At 40.9% G+C, this 16,258-nt stretch overlaps 1 pseudogene; it reads left to right on the forward strand.

The window, feature by feature from the left end:
- Positions 1 to 2,266, forward strand: LOC142844868 (DNA damage-binding protein 2 pseudogene; annotated as a pseudogene).
- The last annotated feature ends 13,992 nt before the right edge of the window (positions 2,267 to 16,258 follow it).

Here is a 16,258-nt window from a genome sequence, read left to right on the forward strand (position 1 = left end):
CAGTCATATGCTGAGCCAAGATTAGACTAGAAGGACAATTAAGTTGCTGCGCATTGGGCAACCCCCCCACACACACACACAACCCCAACCCCGTCTGCACTCTATGCCCTAGAATCCAGTTTGCGAGCTTCGGGCAAGGGGCTGGAGGTTGAGGAAACACACAGAGACAGACCGACACACAGACCTCCAATCACTGGTACAAAGCCCCTCTTTAATAGCACCATGGAGGCTTAAATACCCAGCAGTCAATGGCCAACAGGTGAAAATCCCAGCCTCTGATCCTCTAGGGAAGGCACAGCTTTTAGTAACTCCAATTAGAAGGCTCTAGACAGGGAAGAGCAGCTGAAGGCCAGGACTCCAATTGGTCCCAACCCAGAACCTTGACAGCCTGGTGGATAAACAGTAGAGAAGTTTGCACTTTAGATGTCATTTAGAACCCAGCCTCAGAGGTGAGTAAGGACAGCCCTTTCAGAGCAGAGAGGTTTACTCTGGGTGTTGGGTGCCTTTTAGAACCCAGCCTCAGGGGCGCGAAGTTGGCTCAGCCGAGCTACTTGCCTCGGCGCTCCCTCGTACGTAGTCCGTTCCTGTTCTCTCCTCAGAGGCTTTTAGTCCTCGCTTCGTTATTTTACCATTGCGCCTGATATCTCTTCACGGAGTATGCCATGGTTCCCAAGAAATGCGCAGGAACCCAGAAGTCCCTCGACGTTGCGCGGCTCCTCAAGAGCAAAAGCCTCAGAAGTCTTCAGGAGCTGGAGCCCGAAGCCAAGAAGCTGTGTGCGCAGAGTCTCGTATCCAGCAGGAAATGTTGAGTCGTGCTGCCTTTTGCCAGAGTTGCCTGGCCTACAGACCCCGCCACGGAGTAGCAGCATCATCAGGGATCTTTGCCAGCAGAAGTTAGGCAAAGTCACTTGGTCATCACTACCGCAGGGTCTCCAAAAGTCCTTTTTGCACTCTCTGGCTTCTTACCGGGTATTCCAAAAAGCCGCCCCCTTTGACAGAAGGACTACATCGTTGGCATGGCACCCGACTCATCCCAGTACCGTGGCTGTGGGCTCCAAAGGGGGGGATATCATGATCTGGAACTTTGGCATAAAGGACAAACCTATCTTCATTAAAGGGATGGGAGCTGGAGGAAGCATCACTGGGCTGAAGTTTAACCATCTCAATTCGAACCAATTTTTTGCTTCCTCAATGGAGGGAACAACCAGGCTGCAGGATTTTACAGGCTACACTCTGCAAGTTTATACCAGGTCAAACTGTTGCAAGGTCTGGTTTTGCAGCCTTGATGTTTCTGCCAAGAGCCGAGTGGTGGTCACAGGAGACAATATGGGACACGTGATCCTACTGAACACAGATGGCAAGGAGCTTTGGAATCTCAGAATGCACAAAAAAAAAAGTAGCCCACGTGGCCCTGAATCCTTGCTGTGATTGGCTTCTTGCCACAGCCTCCATAGATCAAACAGTGAAAATCTGGGACCTGCGTCAAAATAAAGGGAAAACTAGCTTTCTCTACTCACTGCCTCACAGGCATCCCGTCAATGCAGCCTGTTTCAGCCTGGATGGAGCCCGGCTCCTGACTACTGACCAGAACAATGAGATTCGGGTTTACTCTGCCTCCCAGTGGGACACCCCCTGAGCCTGATCTCCCACCCGCATCGTCATTTTCAGCACCTTACACCCATCAAGGCATCCTGGCATCCGAGGCACAACCTCATCGTTGTGGGCTGATACCCAGACCCTAATTTCAAAAGTTGTGTTCCTTATGAACTAAGGACAATAGATGTGTTTGATGGAGACTCGGAGAAGATGATGTGTCAGCTCTATGATCCAGGATATTCTGGTATCACTTCGCTCAATGAGTTCAATCCTATGGGGGACACACTGGCCACTGCCATGGGTTATCATATTCTCATTTGGAACCAAGAGGAAGCCAGGTAAGATAAATATCACAAAAGACAATGAAGAGGGCATGAGACAGCAACACCTGGACCCCACAAGTGGGAAGAAGTTCTGTGAGAAGAGGCAACTGTTTGTTAAGGGACCAGACGTACCCAGGGTTGGAGTAGGGACACTTATGACGTGGGATACTGTGGGACTAAGATATTGCCATGTTACTGCTCTAGATTTTGCTCCAGAAAACGGAGCAGAGGTCCTGCGCTAAGGGTCCCTGCTGTCTTTAGACTGGAGCTAAGTTTATCCTAGAGCCAAGGTACTTTTCTTTTTCCTGATGTGTGGTAGCAGAATAACCAGGGAATTTCTTAAAATTTAAGTTTTTTACATGGCTAATAAAAGCATTTCCTTTGAAAAAAAAAAAACAGCCTCAGAAGTGCACATGGCAAGATGGATCCATCAGACACCCAAAGCCTTTAGAAAACAGGAATCCCTTTATTCCAAGGACTCAAATTCCACCACTAGGTGGCAGTGCACTGCAACTTTGCAACTTAAAGGCACAGTGCACTGGGGAAGTTTTATCCATCTTGTACCCTCACCAGCTAACTCCCCCTTCATCTTTCTGGATGACAACACCTTGTAGATTTATGGCCATCAGGAGAATTTACTGCTAAGCTATATATTGGTGTAATAAAATATAACATATTTAGCTTGGATATTTTATTACTTTAATCATTTCTGTTCGTACTTCCTTTTATAAGATTGCTCACTCTTTAAATATACCAAATGACTGTACATGGAACACTTAATAAAGTCCACATGTGTTAAAATATAAATGTTTTCATTTATTTGCCATAATTTGTTAAAGTTTTGGTTATATGGGCAATGGTAGAAAAAAGCATAGCATGAGCCAGTGAGATAACTCAGTGGGTAAAGGTGCTTGCCAACAAGTTTGACAATCTGAGTCCAGTCCTCAAAAATCATACGGTAGAAGGAAAGAACTGACCCCACAAGCTGTCCTCTGTTATCCAGGAGCACCACTGTTCATTCACATAATTCACACATACACACAAACAAATAAGTGTAAAAATATAGAAATACTTGTCTTTAAAAATCCAAAGCATTTTAGAATCTAAGATCTCAGATATGATGATGTACACAAATCTTGCTAAGAAATGTGTTTGTCTGTGGTAGTAATTGACCACGAATAGCTGAATCGTTACTAAGCTACATTTTGGCCTACGTGCCAGAAAGCCTGTTGATATTTGAGTGTTTTGTGACAATCTATTTAATTATTTAAATTATTCTAGATTCTGATTAAATCTATAGAAGAAAATGTGCTATTTGTTACTTTTTTAAAATATATCTGCCTGTTTTGCATAAAGACAAAAATGTAATTATAAAAGAACCCCCTGTGAAACTTCTGATAATGTCCACTTCCCTTTCATTTCCCATAAGAAAAGAGAAAACTTCCAAGTGACAACAACCAAACACACCAAAACAAGATACAATAAGATAAGGCAAAAACCCTCATATTGAGGCTTGACAAGGTAACCCAATAGGAGGCAAAAAGCCAAAGAGCTGGCAAAAGTCAGAGAAACACTCATTTCAAGTCAGAGGCTCACAAAACACCAAGTTAATAGCCATAACATATACACAGAGGGTCTACTTAACATGCCCACTTAGATTTCATGCTTGTCCTTCAGTCTTGATAAGCCCATAAGTCCTGCTTACTTGATTCATTGGATCATATTCACCTGGTGTCCTCTGTCCCCTCTGACTCCTACAATCTTTTCCCATCTTTTTGAAACAGTTCCCTGAGCTCCAAGGGGAAGGGCTCAATATATATGTCCAATTTAGACTCTCCTCATAGTGTCTGGCTATGGGTGTCTGCAGTCTCTGCACCTGCTCTCATCTGCTGAGAGAGGAAATCTCTCTGATGACTGGACAAGGCCCCAATCTATGAGTATAGCAGAATATCATTAGGAACCATTTCATTAAATTTTTTGCCACTCATGTTTGGTTCTATCCTAGATCTCTAGTCTCTTCAGTGTCCAGTTTCTGGACATGCAGGCAGTGTGGGTCATGGGATCCCTCTTGTGGCATGGCCTTCATTTTTTTTTTTTTCGAGACAGGGTTTCTCTGTGGTTTTGGAGCCTGTCCTGGAACTAGCTCTTGTAGACCAGGCTGGTCTCGAACTCACAGAGATCCGCCTGCCTCTGCCTCCCGAGTGCTGGGATTAAAGGCATGTGCCACCACCGCCCGGCAGCTGTATCAACTTATAAGTGAATACATACCATATTCGTCTTTCTGGATCTGGGTTACCTCTCTCAAGTGATTTTTTTCCAGTTGCATCTATTTGTCTGCAAACATGATGTTATTTTTTTCTCTTTAGATCTCTACCTCATTTTTAACCTTTTTTATTTTTTTTTATTGAGCTATAAATATTTCCCACTCCCCTTCCTCCTTCCCCCTTCCACCCTCTTCCTTGCCTCCACACTCCCAATTTTATGGAACTGTGGATTGTAGTCTGGTTATCCTTTACTTTGCTGTATATCTTCTATCCACTTATGAGTGAGTACATGCAGTGTTCGTCTTTCTGAGTCTGGGTTATCTCACTCAGGATGTTTTTTTCTAGTTTTATCCATTTGCCTACAAACTTTATGATATCATCGTTTTAACAGCTGAGTAATACTCCATTGTAGAAATGCACCACATTTTCATTCTTCAGTTGAGGGGCATCTATGTTGTTTCCAGATTCTGACTATTATGAATAACGCTGTTATGAGTATTGCTGAGAAAGTGTCCTTGTGATACAGTTGAGTATCCTTTGGGTGTATGCTCAATAGTGATATCACTGGGTCTTGAGGTAGATTGATTCCCAATTTTCTGAGGAATCTCCATGCTGATTTCCAGAATAGCTATATAAGATTGTGCTCCCACCAACAGTGGAGGAGTGTTCCCTTGACTTCATATCCTCTCCAGAATAAGCTGGCCTCAGTAATTTTGATCTTAACCATTCTGACAGGTATAAAATGAGATCTCAGAGTTGTTTCGATTTGCATTGCATTATATCTATGATTAAGTATGTTGAGAAATTTCTTAAATGCCTTTTGGCCATTTGAGTTTCTTCGGTTGAGAATTCTCTGTTTAGCTCTCTGTTTTTAATTGTACTATTTGGTATTTTGTTTTCTAGTTTCTTGAGTTCTTTATATATTTTGGAGATCAGTCCTCTGTCAGATGTAAGGCTGGTAAAGATCTTTCCCCATTCTATAGGCTGTCATTTTGTCTTGTTTACCATGTCCTTTGCCTTACAGAAGCTTCCCAGTTTCAGGTGGTCCCATGTATTGATTGTTACCATCAGTGCTACTGGTGTTCTTTTTTGGAAGTGGGCTCCTGTGACAATGTGTTCAAGGCTACTTCCCAGTTTCTCTTCTATCAGGTTCAATGTAACTGGCTTTATATTGAGGTCCTTGATTCATTTGGACTTGAGTTTTATGCAAGGTGATAGATATAGATTTATTTGTAATCGTCTACATGTTGACATCCAGTTACGCCAGTACCACTTGTTAAAAATGTTCCTAGCTGGGCAATGGTGGTTCATGACTTTAATCCCAGCACTCAGGAGGAAGAGAGAGGTGGATCTCTACGAGTTTGAGGCCAGCCTAGTCTACAGAGCTAATTACGGGACAGGCACCTAAGCTACAGAGAAACCCTGTCTAAAAAAACAGCAAGAACAACAAAATAATTTTTTTCATTGTACTCTTGGTTTCTTTTCCAAAAATCAGATGTTCATATGTGCGTAGATTAATATCAGGGTCTTCAGCTCAATTATAAGGATCCATGTATCTGTTTTTATGTCAATAACAAGCTGTTTTTATTACTATAGCTCTATAGTAGAGCTTGAGGTCAGGGATGGTGATACTTCCAGAAGTTCCTTTACTGTAAAGAATTGTTACAGCTATTCTGGGTTTGTTGTTTTTCCATATAAAGTTGAGTAATGTTCTTTCAAGGTCTGTGAAGAACTGTGTTGGTATTTTGATGGTGATTGCATTGAATCTTTAGATTGCTTTTGGTAAGATTGCCATTTTTACTATGTTGATCCTATCTATCTAAGAGCATAGGAGATTTTTCCATTTTCTGATGTCTTCTTCAATTTCTTTCTTTAGAGGCTTAAAGTTCTTGTCATACAGGTCTTTCACTTGCTTGGTTAGAGTTACCTCAAGATATTTTGTATTTCTGGCTATTGTGAAGGGTGATATTTCTCTGATTTCTTTCTCGGCCCAGTTATCATTTGTGTAGAGTAGAGCTACTGATTTTTTAAAGTTACTCTTGTATCCCACCGCATAACTGAAGGTGTTTATTAGTTGTAAGAGTTTTGGGGTAGAGTTTTGGGGGTCACTCATGTATACTATCATATCATCTGTGAAAAATGATAGTGTGGCTTCTTCCTTTCCAATTTGTATCCCCTTGGTCTCCTTTTGTTGTCTTATTGTTCTAGCTAGAACTTCAAGTACAATATTGAATAGATATGGAGAGAGTGGACAGTTTTGTCTTGTTTCTGATTTTAGTGGAATCACTTTGAGTTTCTGTCCATTTTCATTTGATGTTGGCTTGTTGCAAAATGCTTTTATTGTATTTAGGAATGTTCCTTGTATTCCTGAACTCTCAATGACCTTTATCATAAAGGGGTTTTCAATTTTGTTGAAACACAGAGAGACAGAGATAGAGGAAGAGACAGAGACAGGCAAAGAAGTAGAAAGAAAAAGAGAAAAGTGGAGAAAGGGAGAAAGGGAGGGAGGGGGATGGAGAAGGAGGGAGAGGAAGTGGGCCAGACCATCTTTAATGTGCATAGGAGGTGCTCTTAGTGACTTCAGCTGAGGACATATCCTGTCAGAACCCCAAGGGCAGACCAGTACAGATGCCTGAATACTAACACTTGTGGTACAAGATGAACACCCCAGAGGCATTTCTTTACATCATTTTTATAAATTATATATTTCTACATGACTTTAAAGTGAGAATGTCCCTAAACATCTCCGCTTTTACATTGTCATCATGTTCAGAAATGAATTTGTTAACTGAGCCTGCTTAGGAATAGACAGAACTCTACACAAATGTGTAGAGACTCCTTTAGTAAAATCTACATGCTTCTTTTGTTTTGGATAAGCATTGTTTTGGAAATAACTCCTATGTTTTCCCTGCCTCCTGCAGGTAATAATTTTTCTCATTTCTTCTGTCTTGATTGTTGTGATGGCTAATCTTGGAAGTCAAATTGACTACATCTGGAATTAACTAAAACCCAATGGGTGTACCAACGTGGGATTTTTCTAAAGGTTTTGAAATTAAAGACCTGTCTTTAATCTGGATCATTTGAGGTGATATCCACCTTCAAATGCTTGGTTGCTGTGCACACCTCTAACCCCAGCATGCAAGAGGCTAAAGCAGCCAGGTTTTCTGAGTTTGAGACAGAATGAATTCTAGGGCCACACAAAAAATACTGTCTCAAAAACATAAAAAAAAAAGCCGGGCGGTGGTGGCGCACGCCTTTAATCCCAGCACTCAGGAGGCAGAGGCAGGTGGATCTCTGTGAGTTCAAGACCAGCCTGGTCTACAGGACTGGCTCCAGGACAGGCTCCAAAGCCACAGAGAAACCCTGTCTCTAAAAACCAAAAAAAAAAAAAAAAACCAAACAAAGAATAAGATCTGCCCTAAACCTGGATCACACTTTTTGTTAGTCACCTACATATATAAAGAATATTTGTTGTGTTTGGTGGTCATACAATGATGGTGGGATAGACCTCCAAAATTTACTAATCCTGAAGCAAGCTTTATTCCAGAAAAAGAAATAAAAAGCCACCATGGGCACACAAAACTTGTCACCTATAGCTGTGACCACAGCCAGAGATCGGCTTCTGAAACTGTGGCTCTGGGGGTGGTTTGGAGCCTCTTCATACAGTAAAATCAAGCACCAGGTGTGTGTCAAAGAGCTTTTACAACCTTGAGGTCAGGCTTAAAGTCATGCTACATTGTTAGTTTTACAACTTTTGTTTATAGAACATTAGAATATTAATTTAGAGTGCTTGTGAAAGTTAGTGGCTGGCACAGCCATTTTTCACTGTGCCTGAAAGAATGTAAGGCAGAGAGTAGAGTTACATAAGTTAAAAATTAGAAGAATCTAGGAAGGTGAACATCCAAACTGGCTAGGCTCCCACCAAGCCAGCACATTGCGTTGGATCAAAACCGCGTGCCATTGTCCTTGGCGTCTCATCAGCCCTCATTGTTCGTCATGTTCAGAGAGTCCAGTTTTATCCCATGCTTTTTTTGGTAACAGTCCAGCTGGCCTTGGTGAGCTCCCAGTAGATCAGCTCCACTGTCTCAGTGGGTGGGTGCACCCCTCGTGGTCCCGACTTCTTTGCTCATGTTCTCCCTCCTTCTGCTCTTCCTAGATATGGACGGAGGGGGGAGGACCTAGGACTTACCACAGGGCAGGGAACCCTGACTGCTCTTTGGACTGGAGAGGGAGGGGGAGAAAAGTGGGGGGAAGGGGAGAGGGGTGGGAGGAGGGGGAGAAGAATGGGAGGAGGGGGAGGGAAATGGGAAGCTGGGAGGAGGTGGAAATTTGTTTTTTTTTCTTTCTTTTCTTTATTCTCCTTTTATCAATAAAAAAAATACATAAAAAAAAATTAGAAGAATACGAGCAGAGGGTCCCATAGAGGCAATAGCTAGAAACTAACCTTTTTTGTCAGTATCTGCCTAGCTGGAAATCTGGGAGGCAGGGAATGATTGTTAAAAGTTTACCTCTGTACACAGTGGCTGCCAGAATGCCTGCTCTTAAGGCAGAAAGTGTTTTTTAGAGGTTAACAGTGGCTGTCAGCTTTCTCTTTCTCTCCTCTCTCTCTCTCTCTCTCTCTCTCTCTCTCTCTCTCTCTCTCTCTCTCTCTCTCTTCCCAAAATGTGTTTGTGCTTACAACTTTATATTTCTGCATTTCTGGACTGGACCCTTAATTTCTCTATTTCATTCCTGGACTCTTCATTATTGAAGAGTGAAGCTCTCTCTTTGCCTGCTTGCCCTAGCTCTGGCTACCAAGTTCATTTCTTTACCAGCATTAGAGTCTACTTCCTTGAAATTTTGGTATACACTGAAGACCAGCTGAGATATCCAGCCTCATGAGCTTAACAGCTACTACTCTTCAAATTTCTATTGGTAGGCAGTCATTGCTGGACTACCTGGACCACAGCTTGTAAGACATTCTAATAAGTCCACTTTCTATAGACATGGAGAGATTCATTCTACCAGTGCTATTCATGGAGACAACTTTGGATAATGCTGTTGTTGGTTTTTTCACCTGCCCATTGAGGAAGATGTGATGGCATGAGTGCTCATAAACACTTTTTTTTCCTAGTCTCATATTCTCTAAGTACTCAACTTTTCCTGAAGACCACTCTTTATTATTATTCATTTGCCAACAGTTTGTTCTGAATTTCAGGAATGAAACTCCAAAGGAATGGAACCATCATGCATCTTTCTGGTGGGAGAAAGACTTATTATCTGTTTTTAATCTGTGATCTAGCTCTTGCTTTTTTTTTTTTTTTTTTTTTTTTTTGGTGGTAATCTGAAGTCCCTGTGACAACCAGGTAAAAATTACCTTCAGTTCACTTGACCTCAGTATGGTGGCATATAACAAATATCTCCTTTTGTATCTTTAAATCTCCCTTTAGCTGTTAATATTCTGGGCATCCTTCTACCTGTGGGACAGGGACATAGTATGTTGTAGTGGCCTATATAAGCTAGCTAGCCACATTGTGTCAAGGAGAACGGGAAGTGCCTGTGGAGAGCTGGAAGATAGCAGGGTCGGCTATTGGAGCCAGGGGCATGTGCTATGGAAACGCATCTCTGCTGGTCTAGAAAAGGTCTTTGGGATGAAAGGCAGGGTCAGAAACCATTGAGCTGTGTCTTTAATTTTCAGTTTTTACATTTTTATTTAATTAGTTAATTAACTAATTTTTAGTTTTTTGCACTTTTGGAGACTGTCCTGGAACTAGCTTTTGTAGATGTATCTATCTATCTCTATCTATCTATCTATCTATCTATCTATCTATCTATCTATCTAGTATTGTCTTTCAAGACAGGGTTTCTCTGTAGCTTTGGAGCCTTTCCTGTAACTTGCTCTTTTAGACCAGGCTGGTCTAGAAATAAAAGAGATTCGTCTACCTCTGTTTCCCAAGTGCTGGGATTAAAGGCATGCACCGCCACCATCACCACCCAGCTGAGCTGTGTTTTTAAACACAGTATAACTCTATGGGAGGTACTCTTGTCACTCAGGACTCACTAGCCAATCAGGCCCTCCAGGCGACCTGCCAGTCAGAAGTTGTACAGAATCCTTTTTAAGCTTGACTTCGAAGAGAAGTTCACGTCAGTGGTTTTGTGTGCTGTGCTGTGAGTGCAGGGAGCTGAGCAGGGAGCATGGGCAAGCTGGAAAATCACGATGTGGTGAGCTTGGGGCTATCCAGACCGGGAGAAGAGGCTAGTTGAGTCATGGGAGACAGTGTGGTGCATCCTCTTCTAGCCGGGTGGGCGCTGGTGACCCAGATGCAGAGTTCATCATGTTTCTGCCTGGTCCTACTGGTTCTGCATGCCTCAGCAGGGTCTGCATGATCCTGCGTGATTCTGCATGTTCTTTGAAATTCCCGAGCTGGCTGGCAGCCTCTGAGTAACTTCTCTATCCTTACTGCGCCTGTTCAGAGATTTGGGAATGGGACTGTGCTTTGAAATACCCTTGTTGACTTCACTGTGAAATGTGGGCTCTGTTAGAGCTTGTATTGTCACAATTTAACCCAGATTTGCCAAAGTCAAATAGCCCTGGTCCTTCTAGTATCTTCCAGAAGTTCTGCAGTTTGAACATTTAATATTTAGGTTTAGGATCCGTCTGGAGTTAATTCTGTGGAGCTCGTAAACAGTATTTCCTGTATAGAGTAGCACTCCACTGCTAAACTGTGGTATAGAAGAGTAGAATTGATGGTAATTAAGGAATTACCAGTTTTTGGGAAACATTAAGTCACAAAGTTGAATTTAGGTAAGGGAGAACTGCATCCCAAATACCCCAAAGGTAATGGTATTCTAACTTTGCCTGTTTTAGATTTGTATGATAAAATATAAAAGTTTGTTCCCCAGGATTAACCAGCTACATTCCCATAACAAAGGAGACAAGCCTGATTTACGACCAGCACAAATGCCCATCCTTCCATTAAAAAATGGCTTCTAAATGCTGCTCAAGGGGCCATTACAGGGTCATAACCAACATTAAGTCCTGTTGTGCCATAAAGCTATATTAATTCTAGAGTTAATTTCCAGTCTTTTTGAAAACTGATTTTGAGTCAAGGTCTCCTAGTTTGATTGAGATGTGCTTGAACCCTGTCTCTAGCCCCACAGGTTTAGAGTGTTTGTTCTCCTCTTGACCAAACACTCTAAACCTTGGATTACATGTCTGCTGTACCACATAGTTCTAAAATTACCACACAGTTCTAAAATTGTGTTTGAGTCACATAGTGGACTGTCCATTGCAGAATAGGGAAAGGGTTTGTGTGTGGAGCATGGCTTCTCCTTTCAGACCAGAAGAGGAGGAACATTGTTCTGTGTTCACTGTAGGGGGAAACAGACTAGATAATGGCTAGGTCACAGACTGTACTGCAGGGTTCTCCATTACAAAGAAGGACTGATGGGGCATGGTGAGTGATTTTCTCTGTAATTAATTCCTTCCATGTGAATGAAGACAGACAGAGTTGGTGGGTGTAAAATTTAGGGAGGATAGCTTGAACTACTAAGTATTCAGTTTCGAATTAGAGAACTCTCCCATCCAGATATGTACAATCTTAGTTGACATAGTTAAGTCAGCTGAAAGGTTTGAGAAACAGGCAATTGACGGTAACACTGTCACATTACAGCACTCAGTAGCTAACATTTTACATGGAACAAAGTCATACAGTCTATTATTAATGGCATTCTCTCTATCAGGGAAGGGCCTACTCCATTTCAAATTTAGTATAGATAAGTGTTCTACTATTTTTCATCATTTTAAAGCATCAATTATTAATGTCATTTTTAACATTCATTTTCTTTAAATGCATTACTGCTATATTTTTCGATGTTTCCTAGTTTAAGAATTTCATTCCATTTTTTCTTAAGTGCTGTTTATTCATTTATCAGTTTAGAGCCAGGTTTTTTTAACCTTGGTGGTCACAGCTCCCTTTGGGGGATCAAATGACCCTATCACAGGACTGGCCTAAGACCATTAGAAAGTACAGATATTTTATATTCTAATTCATAACAGTATCAAAAATATAGTTATGAAGTAGCAGTGAAAATAATTTTATAGTTGGGGGTTCAACACATTAAAGGGAAGAGCCTGGCTATACATTTGAGGCCTAGGAACATGCTCCAAATGTAAGACTGCATCTAAGCCCTTAAATCTTGGAAGGAGTGCACAAAGTAATTCCTTGTCTGAGGAGCAAAATCATACAGAACTTGCAGCAAATTTGGTCCAAGCTTGGTAGAGTTCATCAAATCTTGGCAGAATTACCTATGTCATACTGATTCAGGAAACAACAAAGATGCAAAATATAAAGGTCATGGATTCTTCTTTTGTGATCAAGTCATCACTATTTTGCCCATCTATGTTTGGCAGAGTCAGAGCCCAGTGAAGAATAGATTGTGAGAGTTCATTATATGAAGTGGTGGATATGAAGCTGGGTCACGTTTCAGACCACAGGATATTGAGATACTCAAGCTATGAGACATCTGTCATGGAGAACTGCATAGGGCGTGGAAGTAGCAAAAGAGTGAGATATATGAAAGGTTGGAGAGTGTTGCGTGATATTTTGATCATATTTTGATTTTTGAAAAAGCATGTTTGGAGCCAGAGAACAGAGCTAGGTAGTTACTGACCAAAAAAATACCATAGAGGTTTGGATGGCTGTGAATAGATAGGAGATAAGAAGTAAGGTTGGGCCGAGAGAGGATCTTGGCCTGTTTAGGATAGAGGAATGAAGGAGGAAGAGTCCCTGGTGGCCTTTCCACTGTTTCTCTGATCTTTCAGGTTTTCACCCCTGGTATCTGACTCCCAATTTTTATTGATAAAGATTAATTAGTTAATGTTTCATCTGTCCCCCTAAAAGATATGCTTAATAAACAGAAAGGGGTAATTAAGACCCCTAGATATAGATTGCACAGTAGTTTATTAACTTTAATTTTTAGTGCTAATGAAAAGGAAAATGGCAGCTGTGGAGAAAGTTAAAGGTTGTAACTTTTTTTTTTTTTTCGAGACAGGGTTTCTCTGGTTCTGGAGCCTGTCCTGGAACTAGCTCTTGTAGACCAGGCTGGTCTCTAACTCACAGAGATCCGCCTGCCTCTGCCTCCCAAGTGCTGGGATTAAAGGCGTGCGCCACCACCACCTGGCCTAACTTTTCATTTTTTATTTAGACAAAAGGGGAAATGTTGTGGAACATTAATTGAAGATGTGTTACATCCATTTATGCTGTGGAATATTTGTCTAATGATGCAAGAGTGTGTTGCATTTCTTTAAACTCTGTGAAGCTATATTGTTTTGCCTGCCTAAAACACCTGCTTGATCGAATAAAGATCTGAATGGCCAATAGCTAGGCAGAAGAGGGATAGGTTGGGATGCCAGACAGAGAGAATAAATAAAAGGAGAAAGAGAAAAGGACTGAGAACCAAGAAGAGAAAGAGGAAAATGTTAGGGACCAGCCACCCAACTTCACATTTAGCCACAGAGTAAGAAGTAAAGAAAGGTATATGGAGCTGGGCGGTGGTGGCTCACACCTTTAATCCCAGCACTCGGGAGGCAGAGGCAGGCCAGGCGGATCTCTGGGAGTTCGAGGCCAGCCTGGTCTACAAGAGCAAAAAAAAAAAAAAAAGAAAGAAAGAAAGGTATATGGAATACAGATAAAAGCCCAAAGGCAAAAGGTAGATAGAATAATTTAAATTAAGCAAAACTGACTAGAACCAAGGTAAGGCTAGGCATTCATAGGTAAGAATAATCATCCATGTGATTTTTTTAGTTTGGGGAGCCGGATGGTGGGCCCCCAAAAGAGGCAAAGAGTAAAAAAACTAACTACAAGATGGATCATCTATGGGTATATGCCCAAGACTGGTATGTCAGCATCCTAGGGTAGATCTATTCCCGATTTTCCGAGGAACTGCCATTTTGATTTCCATAGTAGCTCTCTAAGTTTGTAAAAGTTTTTTTTCCATAGATAACCAGAGTGACATAGCTAAAGTGTTGCTCATCTCATGCCAGTCTATATTTAAGGGTTTTTCAGTGACTTGAAATTATTCAGCCTGTTCATATCCCAGAGGCTCAGAAACACCTGCTACTCCAGATTCAGGGGATCTGAGAACCTCTTTTCTTATATGTCACCTGTATGCACATGGAAGACATTCTTTCTCACACATAAACATATACAAAATGTGGGGATAAACTTCTTTTCAAAAATCCTTGTGACTCATAAAACCATTAGAGCAAAAGAAGTTGCTTTAGGTGTATAATACAAATCCTACAGTTTTATTTATTTATTTTTATTTACTTTTATTTTTTGGTTTTTCTTTTTTTTTAATAGAAAAGATATTTTATTTAGGCTTATGGTTCTTGAAGGAGAAGAGTCCATAACAACATAGCAGAGGCACAGCAACTGGAGCATGAAGCTGGGAGCTCACATTTTCAAAGGATATACCCACAGTGGAGAGAATGAACAAGGGATGGACCCAGACTTGGAACCCTCGAAGTGTGTCCTGAGGACATATTTCCTCTAGCAAGGCCACATCTCCTAGACCTTCCACAAAGCATCACCACATGGGAAACATGTATTCCAATGTCAGAGCCTATGGAGAACACTCTCATTCAAATCACCAGAGACCTTTGCAGCCAGAAAAATTTATATTTTAATGCAAGGAAGGTGTTCCTTTTGGATATTCTATTACCACTCTGCTACAAGGTGAAGAACATCTCCTAACTGTAAAAAGCATATAAATGAGATAAATAAAGAAATTGAGGTAATCAGGCAGAGGTCTCAAACAGAGCCCTGGTGCTCTATAAAATCACTAATATTTTCAATTATGGTTGACTTTAAGAAACAGATATTTCCAGAAGCTCAATAAGTAACGATCTCGAGGTCAGTAGTGAATTAAGATTTCATTTACTGATTAACATTAATAAACCAGTATATACAATCTCAAGTTCTGTTTATCCTTGTTCTGATATAGTTTCCATTTCATGTAAATGCATGCATAAAGTATAAAATATTGCAGGGATATCATAATGTGTGGAATGACATTAACTTTATTACTACAACTTTGGAATAAGTGAACTATATAGGTAGAAATATACACATGATAGAGATTGTTAATCCATTGAGTTCTAGAGTTCTAGTTGGATGCCAGACATTGTGAATCCATTAATTCACTTTATCAGAGCCATGTATGGGGGCTCAATGACTATAACCCCAATATTCAAAAGATAGTAACAGAGACTCATGTGTTAAGAGTCCAGACTGAATTCCCATAGTGAGTTCATATCCTCACTGAGGAAGATGTGCAAAGATTTTCTGTCATAACAAATGTATTCAGCTTAGAAGCAGAGACTTGTTTAAGATAGATCAGGCCCTGGGTTATATAAACAGCACACCCAAATAGCCACCATTGTGAGACAAATGAGGAAAATGATTTCATTTTATTTTCTGGCTTAGTGTATCTGGGTGCTTCTATCCACAGTGCACTCTGGAGGGATTTAGTTTATTTATTCTACCCCAGGAGATGGAATTCAAATAAAATTAGAATATATTTTCTACTATATTTTTATCTTCTGTTCCTGCATCTGAAGCCTAGGGAAGTTGACATTATAAGTAGCAAGAAGCGAAGATGATCAAGCAGGCTTTTAAGAGCACCAGAGAAAACCTGCAATACCTTTTTTTCTTTATATCTAACATAAGCAAATTACAGCATGTTATGATGTGGGATGCAATGAAGATTTTATTACCATTTTATTATAAGATGAACATTCTATCATATGTATATTTTTTGGTTTTTCGAGACAGGGTTTCTCTGTCGCTTTGGAGCCTGTCCTGGAACTAGCTCTGTAGACCAGGCTGGTCTCGAACTCACAGAGATCCGCCTGCCTCTGCCTCCCGAGTGCTGGGATTAAAGGCGTGTGCCACCATTGCCCAGCCTACTGTTTTTTTTTTAAATTATTTTGCATTTGGTTTGAAAAAGTTTTTACTTCCTCACTCTGATGCAGACTTACAGACAATCTTCAGTCATAGGAAACAAAATGGTGCCTAAGTGATGTTAATCAAT

The sequence above is a fragment of the Microtus pennsylvanicus genome, chromosome 2 (genome assembly GCF_037038515.1).
Source record: "Microtus pennsylvanicus isolate mMicPen1 chromosome 2, mMicPen1.hap1, whole genome shotgun sequence".
In the NCBI taxonomy this organism is placed as follows: Eukaryota; Metazoa; Chordata; class Mammalia; order Rodentia; family Cricetidae; genus Microtus; species Microtus pennsylvanicus.